This window comes from Elephantulus edwardii, unplaced genomic scaffold (genome assembly GCF_000299155.1).
Source record: "Elephantulus edwardii isolate Elephantulus edwardi_28Jun2011 unplaced genomic scaffold, EleEdw1.0 scaffold00158, whole genome shotgun sequence".
NCBI classification, from domain to species: domain Eukaryota; kingdom Metazoa; phylum Chordata; class Mammalia; order Macroscelidea; family Macroscelididae; genus Elephantulus; species Elephantulus edwardii.
In genome coordinates, this window is record NW_006399908.1 from 4054980 (window position 1) to 4064881 (window position 9902).

Here is a 9902-nt window from a genome sequence, read left to right on the forward strand (position 1 = left end):
AATATTATATAATTAATTACTATCGATTTATGCCATATCACCTTATCTCTTCTACTTCTTAAATAGTAGGTCTCTTGAAGCCCTGTGAACAGAGGAATTTGATAGTTACAGTATTTAAGAGAGAGCTATGAACATAGGTATATGTATCTCCATTTGTGTCTCAGTTCTGACTTCCTTGAGATTATATTCCTGGTAGTGGAGTAGTTGGATCATATGGGATTTCTACGTTCAGCTTTTCTGAGGAAATTATTGCCTTGCACAGTAATTCTACCATTTTACAATCCTAGCAGCCGTGCAGAATTCCACTGTCTCCATATCCTTTCCAACATTTAGTGTTTGCTGTGTTGTTAAACTTTGCTATTACTGCTGGAGTAAGATGATATCTCACTGATGTTTTGATTTGCATCTCTCTGATTGCTAGTGATTTTTAACCTATCCTTATGTGTTTCTTAGCCATCCAAGTGTCTTATTTTTTTGAAGAGTCTTTTCATACCTTTTGCACATTTTGTGATTGAATTATCAGTCTTTTTCTTGTGCAGGCCGTGTAGGATTCTGTAAACTATCATTATCAATCTGTATACTAAAAGAGGGAGCTAGATTGTTCACAGCTTTAGTTTGCTTGGCTACACAGTCAACACTCTTGGCACCAGTAGCCACAAATTAAAAGGTGTATTGCCATGGGAAAGTCTGCTGTTAGGGACCTCTCTAAAGTACTGAAGAGCAATGGTGTCTTTCTGGAGACTAAGGTGCATGTGATACAGGCCATGGTTTTTGCTATCGCTTGTTATGCATCAAAGAGTTGGACAATGACTAAGGAGGATAGAAGGAGAATTGATGCCTTTGAGCTGTGGTGCTGGAGAAGAGTGTTGAATGTACCATGGACTGCCAGGAAAACAAACAGATTCATCCTGGAGAGGGTTGAAACAGGCTGTTCCTTGGAGGCAAGGATCCTGGAGCTTCGTCTGACATACTTTGGACATGTAAGGAGGGACAGGTCCTTGGAGAGGGACATCATGCTTGGGAGAGGGGAGGGATGGCACAAGAGGGGAAGGCCCTTTATGAGGTGGATTGACTTGGTGACTGGGGTGATCAGGATGGGTGTGTCAGAGACAGTGTGATTGGCACAGGATAGAGCAGGGTTTAGGGCTCTTGTACATAGGGTTGCTACAAGTTGTAAGCGACTCAACGGCACATAACAACAACATAATAAGTAACTTCCTGTTAATAGTAAATAAACAGACACTGATTTATTTTGGTCTTGAATAAAGCAAGGGCAGTTATTGCTTGCAAAACCCAGTGATTATTTTAATTTTGCAATTAAAACTTAGATCTGGACTGCCTTTCAACAGTGAAATTGATTTAATATGTAAATATTTGGTCTTTAAAGTAACCTGGATGACATATCTTAGTCTTCAATATATTCACATCTTGATAAGTATTAGTGGCTTGCTAAAAGAAATTGAAATGCAACACTAGTCTTCAAACAAACACAATAAGCCTTTGAAATAAGATTCTCGCTTGAAAACAGAAAATGTTGAAGATGTATTTGGCTTAGAGAAGTAGTGGAAACATGTTACCTAGGTTACATGAATTTATGATCAAAAATATAAAATGGATCTTTTAAAAGCATGCGTTTTCCCTCACTCCAATTTAAATATATTTGAAGCTTGCTGCCAATTTGAGGACCTCTGCTTTATAACATCACTCATATTTTTTATATCAAAGGGAAAACATATTTTCAAGAGAGTTAAAAATCTCTATTCCATGAAGATACAATGGTTTATTTATAACATGCCATTTTTATGATAGGTCACTAGAGAGAGGAATCGAGAGAGCTCAGAATAGTAAAAGAAACTATAGTTTAGAGTTTTTCTAATATATTAAATTCCTATAAAGTAATTTACATTCCTATAAGAAAAGAGCAATAAAAGGAATGAAAATGAGGTAATGAAAAGGATATTTCTTTTGAAGTCAAATAGGCTTATATTTTTATTCCTGCACTTGCAGGTCTACCTATGACATTTCATTGGCTAATCCGACACCCATTCTCTACCTTTTCCCCCTCTCCTAACTTCCCAATGATGCATAATTGTTGTCTGATGTAATTTAATTTATTTCAACACTTAGTTATCCCATGTCTTATGTACTAGGACTGTTTTATTGAGTTTTCTTGGCCTTAATTCTTATGAAAGCAGATTCCTAGACCTTTTCTTTCAGAGTTCTTACAAATGGGTTGGAATTACCACTATTTAGATTAACAATCAAGTACAAATTTTTTAAGCCACTTAAGGACCTTTAACGTTCCACATAAATGCTTTCCCAATCTTCTTTCCAGCTAGATTGTACGAAATACCCGAAGAGGAAGTATTCGGAGAATATGTAAGAAGTCTTTTTCCTATAAAAAGTTAAAAACAGACAATAAGCAACAAATTCTGACAAAAGTTTGCTAAAACTGGAACTCATACCTTGCTTGTAGAAACGTAAAATGGTACAACCTCTATGCAAAGGAGTTTGGAGTTTCTTTAAAAAGTTGAAGAGGTAATACCATTTGATCTAGTTCTCCCACTACTATAAGGCAGTGTCATGTTGTTACATACCATTGGACCAGAACCAATCCATAGCTTACTCTCCAGTGGTGTTTCAGGGACAGTGAACTGCACAGGAGAGGTTGGTCTGTTTTTCTCACACAGAGTAGCTGGCAGATTTGAACTGCATGCCTTTGGGGTGACTGATTCAAACCCAAACAACATACAACCACCTCTGCCTTTTAACATGTAGTAAAAGCTTAATAATAGTCTAAAAGGGGAAGGGGGACAGGGAAGGGGCCAGAAAAAAAGGAGGGAGAGAAATCAGTAGGATAACTGAGTTTGGTATGTGGATTAAGCAGTGAAGGATTTAGGAAAGATCCAATAGAGACTTAGAAACGTGGGTAATAGTAGGCATAGATCAATGGTGACTAATTTTATAAAACAGAAAATATATGAATGATTGTATGAAAGACAATGTGAATGAAGGAATGTGTGAAATACAATGTACATAAAGAAACAACAATTTATATAGATTTTGTGCAAACCATATAGTGTTAAATAGTTTGGTAATAAATCTGGTTATATTACTTGGACGTGCATTGATTTAAGCAACTCCAGTAACAGAATTTAATATAGCTCTACCATATTTCAGGAACTTCCAATATGAGATGATAACATGTTTTAACATGTACTTTCATATTTATTTCTAATAATTAAGACATCTTTTATGGAATGTATGGTTCCTTATTGTTGTTGTTATTGATAGGTGCCATCAAGTGGAGTATGACTGAGAGTGACCCTATGAACAAAAGATCTGAACCCTGCTCTATCCTGCCCCATCCTCACACTTCCTGACACACAAGAGCCCATTGCAGCAGTCACTATGTCAATCTGCCTGGTTGAGGGTCTTCCCCTTCTTTGCAGACCCTCCACTCTTACCAGCGTTATGTCTTTCTCCAATGAATAACACCTCTTAGCAACATGCCTGAAGCAGGTAAGGTGAAGTCTCATCATTCTTGAGTCCAATGAACACTCCAGCTGCACCCTTTCTAAGATATAGCTGTTTGTTCTCTTGGCTGTCCAGAGATGTTCAGTGCTCTTCTCCAACACCAGCGCTCAAAGACATCAATTCTATTTCTGTCACCCTTATTCATTGTCCAGCTCTCAGATGCATAGCAAGTGACTGGAAAAACTATGGCCTGAATCAGATCCACCTTAGTCCTCAAACTGCCAAAATTTCTTTTCAAAAATTTGGAGAGGTCTTTAACTGCAGATTTTCCCTGTGTAATGTGTCTCCTCATTTCCTGGTAATAAGGATAATAATTATAGATTCAAACAAGATAAAGCTGTTGACAGTTTTAATCTCCTGTCTCTCCATAGTGATGCTGCCACTGGTACAGTGGTAAGAATCTTTGTTTTCTTGTCATTGAGATACAATCCATACCAAGGGCTACACTTCTTTATCTTCTGCAGCAAGTGCTTAAGTTCACCTCATTTTTAGCAAGCAGGGTTATGTCATTTGCATAATGCAGGTTATTGAAGAATCTCCTTCCAATCCTGATGCCACACGCCTTTTCACAGAGTCTAGCTTTCTGTATAATTTGCTCAGAATACAGATTGAATAGGTATGGAGAGAGAATAAAATAATGATGCACTCCCTTCTCATTTTTTAAAAATTGTTGTTTTGTACCATCAAATCTGATCTGATGAGCAGAGGAGGAGATTGCCCCTTCTTCTCTAGCAGAGCATCTGGTGGAGTCAAACTGCATATGCCTTAAGGATTGTAGTGCAGCTTCTTGCCACTAGGCCACCAGAGCTCCCTTCCCTTCTCAATTTTAAAACATGCAATGTTCCTTTCTCTATTCTTGCAGCAGCCTCCTAGGTCAGGTATAAGTTCCATTTGAGCGCAGTAAAGTATGCTGGGACTCCCATTCTTCTCAATGTCAGAAACCTTGCTTTAGAGAATACTAGAAAATTATTTAACTTCTATATAAAAATTTCTGAGTTTAAAAATTCATGTTAGACAAAGAGCATAACCTAGACAAAGTTTAAGCAACATTAGAATGGGGAAAACATATGTTGCTTATCAAAGTATAATTGAGAAGCAGAATCAGATAAAAAAGGTCTTATGACAAATGAAGACATTTGGATTTTATACTTTCTCATGTGAAAGATTCTAATTAGAAAAAGACATGGGCAAATTTACATTTAGAAAGATCACTGTGAGCTCTCTGTGGAGAGCATATTTGAAAGGAATAATTTTAAAGACTGAGAGACCACATAGATTCTTCTAGAGCACAAGTGAAATATGATGAGGAATTAACCGAGCCAGAGCCGTTGTACACAGGGTTGCTTTGAGTTGCAAGCTGCTCAATGGCACATAGCAACAAAAACAGTCCTTTATATTTATCTTTTTGTTTGAATGACTATGCCCTGGGATCTCCTTCAATATTTATAAGAGAACTGCAACATTAACCACCTTTCTCCCTCCTCTGAGTCTAAGTCCACTTCGTCTCACTGTAGAGAGGAAGATAAATGTACTATTTTTACTCTGTGCAGCCTTGCAGAGAGCTGATGCCCAAGGGGATATTATACTTTGGTAATAGTGCCTCTCATGATGCCTGGCTCTCCTGCGACTATCTCTTTCACTTTGAATTTTGATTGACATCCTGTGAAAATTAATTGCAGACCTCTGAGAAAATTAATCTGAATGCTGGTTAAAATTTTGATAGTAACTGCCACCCTTGAACCCCCCTTGACTGGAACACATGGAGAAGGGTTGGGATTTCTTAAGCCAGAAGGGAATAGGAGTAGACCTGCTTTGTTCTCTGGAGGACACACATCCCTGTGCTCTATATAAAGGTACTATCACCCTTGAACCCTTCTGACTGCAACACATGGAGGCAGCTTGGGATTTCTTAAGCCAGCGGGGAACAGGAGTGGACCAGCTGTAGTTTTCCAGAGAATAACCTTCACCCCACTATACAGGTCCTTCACAGAACATCATCCTCCCATTGGGGCATTACATATTTATAACAGCCTAACACCTACAAAGAAAAGGTTCACATAATGCCAAAAAGGCTGACTGTCTCAAACATCATGAAAAAAAAAATGCTTTTCCAAAAAAGTAGAGCATATTGAAGACCCAATGAATACCCCAGATACATAGACCCAGAGGAAATATGCTGATGTACAGTTATTTGAAAAGCTACAAAAGAAGGTGCAAATAAAGGAAGAATTAAGAAAGTGAATATTCCAGTGACAGGGAACCAGAAGAAAGATATTGATGAGGAGCAAGTTGAACAAGTATGGAAGAAAATGCAAAATATGGAGAGAAGAATTGAAACTATAGATAAATAGGTGTGAGAACTAAAAAAAAAAAAACCCAACAAACAAATCTCCCTTCCCCCCCCCAAAAAAAAACAACAACCCAAAAACTCAACTATCACAAGACAAAGAGAGTACAGGCAACACAGTACTGGAAACAGCATAAATGCATGAAAATGCAACCCAGAATATAAAGCCTGAAATGACAGAAGAGTCCAACACACTGGAGGTACAAAAAAGGTAGAACGGATGAGATGGAGCAGAGAGTCAGTGGACTGGAAGACAAAAGCCTTAATAGAAACACACTGGGAGAAAACTTAGAGATACAACATAAAGAAAATGAAGAAAACATTATAATCATGTGGGCTGACATCAAAAGGAACAACATAAATATGATTCAATTTCAGTACAGGGAAATCACTGAGAAAATTGTGGAAGAGGTACTATAAGGAAATTTCTTAGTTACTATCAAGAACAGAGAAATCAACATCCAAGAAGCTCAGTGAACACCAAACAGATTAGACCCAAAAAGAAAAGCATCAAGACATGTCACAGTCAAATTCTTCATAGTAGAAGATAAGGATATAATAATAAAAGCAGCAAAACAAAGAGTCACCTACAAAGGGTAAATAATTAGATTAAATTCTGATTTCTCAGCAGAAACCAAGTGAACTAGAAGACAATAGGATGGCAAATACAGAAAGTTGAAAGAAAACAATTACCATTCGCTGAATCTGTGCCCAGGAGAGGAGTCCATCAAATATAAGGGAGAAGTTAAGTCATTCTCAGAATAGAAGGAACTTAAGAAATTAGTACAAATAGGACCAAAACCATAAGAAATTTTAAGGGAAGTCCTTCACACAAAGATATCAAAGGAAAGTAGATCGACCATAGTAACCAGAAGCAACAGAAAAGGAAACACAGCAAAATGGCAGTGACAAAACCTGGCCTGTCAATAATCACACCTAATGTGAATGGACTAAATGCACAAATTAAGAGAAAAAGAGTTGCAGAATGAATAATAATAATAACAACCCATCAATATGTTGCCTACAAGAGACACATCTAAGAAATGAAGAGAAGGACTCAAAATCAAACCCGGGGGGGGGGGTACCAAACCAACAAAACACTGAACCAAGCAAATGGAATCCACAAAAAACCAGGAGTGGAAATAATTAATTTTTGTTAAAATGGATTTCAGATTGAAAATCACCATAAAAGTAAGGAAGAGTATTATATAATAATTAAAGTTGTAATAGATCAAGATGTCAGTCTAGAGACGAAGGTGTGCTGATACAGCCCACTGTCTTTGCAATTACTTGTTATGCATCAGAGAGCTGGACAATGACGGGGATGATAGATGGATAGTTGACACCTTTGTGCTGTGGTGCTGGAGAAGAGTATTGACTATACCATGGACTGCTAGGAGGACAGATAAGTTCATCCTGGAGAGGGTGAATCCAGGTTGCTCCTTGGAGGCAAGGATTCTGAAGCCTCATCTGACATACTTTGGACATGTTACAAGGGTCGTCATGCTTGGGTGGGTGGAGGGACAGCACAGAAGAGAGGAAGACCCTCGATGAGATGGATTGATTAAGGCACTGAGGTAATGGGTAAAGGTGTGATGGAGACAGTGAGATTGGCAAAGTATAGAGCAGGGTTTAGGGCTGTTGTACATAAGGTCACTATGAGTTGCAGGTGACTCAATGGCACATAACAACAACAATAATTCAAGAAGACATACTCTTGATGAATATTTATGAACCAAATAATAGATCTAAAAAATACATAAAACAACTCATTAACAGAATTGTAGAAGGAGATGGACATTACCACAATAGTGGTAAGAGACAGTAACATACTACCTAAACTTAGCAAAGATGCATAGCATCTAGGTAACTGGACCTTGTGGACCTAGTCAATGTATTACACCCAACTAAAATTCAATTCACTTTTTTTCTCAAGGGTCCATGGTATATTCTCCAGAAATACTGAACACAAAGCAAGCCTCAATAAATTAAAAAAAAACACACACCAAAAACAAACCAACAACAACATCGAAATCCTGCAAAGTATCTTATGAGACCACAAAGTTGTAAAACTAGAAATTAATTACAACAGGGTTAAGCTGACAAAATCCGAAAGGAAGCTAAATAGCACCCTGCTAGAACATGATTAAGTTATACAAGAAATAAAGAATGTAATAAAAAAGTCCTTGAAGTAAATGAAAATGAAAATATAGTATACCAAAACCTCTGAGATGCAGCTAAGACAGTCCTTAGGTGGGGATTCATAGCCTTAGACACACACATAAAAAAAGAAAGATTTGCATCTCTCTATTTCCAGTGATTTTGATAATTTTGATTCATGTGTTTGTTTGGCCACCTAAATGGCTTCCTCTGTAAAAAGTCTTTGTATGTCTTTTGCCCATTTTGTAATTGTGTTATCAGTTTGTGGTTTTTTTTTTTTTCATATGGAGGCCCTATAGGATTCTGTAAACTTTTGATATGAAATCCTTGCCTAAAATGGTATTACCAAATCTTCATCCCAGTAAGTATGTTTTCTTTTCATTCTGTTGGAAAATATTTTTGATACAAAGAGGGATTAAATATTTAGAAGGTCCCATTCAGCAGTTTTATTCTTTCCAGATTCTACATTTCTGGCTGTATTTGGCAGTCTCTTTATAAAATAGACTAGGCTTGATCCCAATTTATCTCTTATGAACTTAATGGTTTGGGCTTTACTCCCAGACCTCTGATCATCCATCAAAATCATTGACAAGAAGAGAGATGCAAATCAAAACCATCTCACCCCAATAGCAGTGACAAAGTTTAGCAGGGCAGCAAGCAATAAATTCCTTTGGGGGAGGATGTGGAGAGGTGAAAACTCTCATGCACTGTTGAGGAATTGTAAAATGATGCAACCACTCTAAAGAAAGTTTGGCATTTCTTTTTAATGTTAAACATAGAAATGCCATATGACACACCTATTCCACTACTAAGAATATATTGTGCTGTTGATTGCAATTGAGTTGAGCACAATTCATAGTGACCCTATGAATAAGAGGCCTGAAGTCTTTCTATAACTATTGTCATTTATCAAAGTTTATAGAGTTTCCAGAGGCATGTTGTTTAGGAAGTGGATGCCACATCTGCTTCCAAACTAGGAATCACAAATGAAGATTTGTACACCAATATTCATGGCAGTGTTCACCACCGCAAGAACATGGAAACAGCTCAAATGTGCAAGCACAAATGAATGAACTGAGATATATGGTACATTCACATGATGGACTACTATGCTGGATTTTTGAAAGAGTCAATAAAGTTAACAAACCAATGACAACCTTAATAACTCAATTAAGAAATGATAGAGGTGGTGTCACAACAAAACCAGATGAAATTAAATCTATAAGATCGGAATATTATGAAATCTGTATACTGAGACACAAATGGAGAATTGTACACCAATGTTAGTAGTAGCATTGCTCACCATTGCAAGAACATGAAAACAGCCCAAATGCCCAACCACAATAGAATGACTTGAGAAAGTGTAGTACATTCACATTATGGAATACTACCCAGCATTTGGGAGCAAGGATTTTTAAAACTATTACATAACTTGGCAAAGACTAGAAAGTATTATGTTGAGTGAACTCAGTTAAGATAAAATACCACATAAAACAATTACTGTAGACATAGAAAAATAACTAGCAAAATGTGTGTGGCAATCCAAGGGGGGATGGTGGGAGCAAAGGGGTAAAGATAGGCAAGGGGGAAGTCATTGGGTGACACAATTTGGTCACAATTTGGTAAGTGGAGGTGAGAGTAAAGGGAATGGTAAAGCTCCAGTGGGAATCTGGAAAGACAGGGTAATGATAGGCATATTTCAATGGTGATTAATTTTATAAAACATAATTAATGAGAATGATTATATGAAACAATGTGAATGAAGAATGGTGTGAAACAAAATGTATATGAACTTAATAAGAAAACCAATATAATATAAAAATTAACACCCTCCCCCCTAAAAATATTAATAATCACT

The 9902-nt window shown here is 37.1% G+C and overlaps 1 pseudogene; it reads left to right on the forward strand.

Annotated features, from left to right (window-relative positions):
• The first annotated feature begins 5296 nt into the window (after positions 1-5296).
• LOC102849264 overlaps positions 5297-9902 on the forward strand; it is a 7079-nt pseudogene continuing 2473 nt past the window's right edge.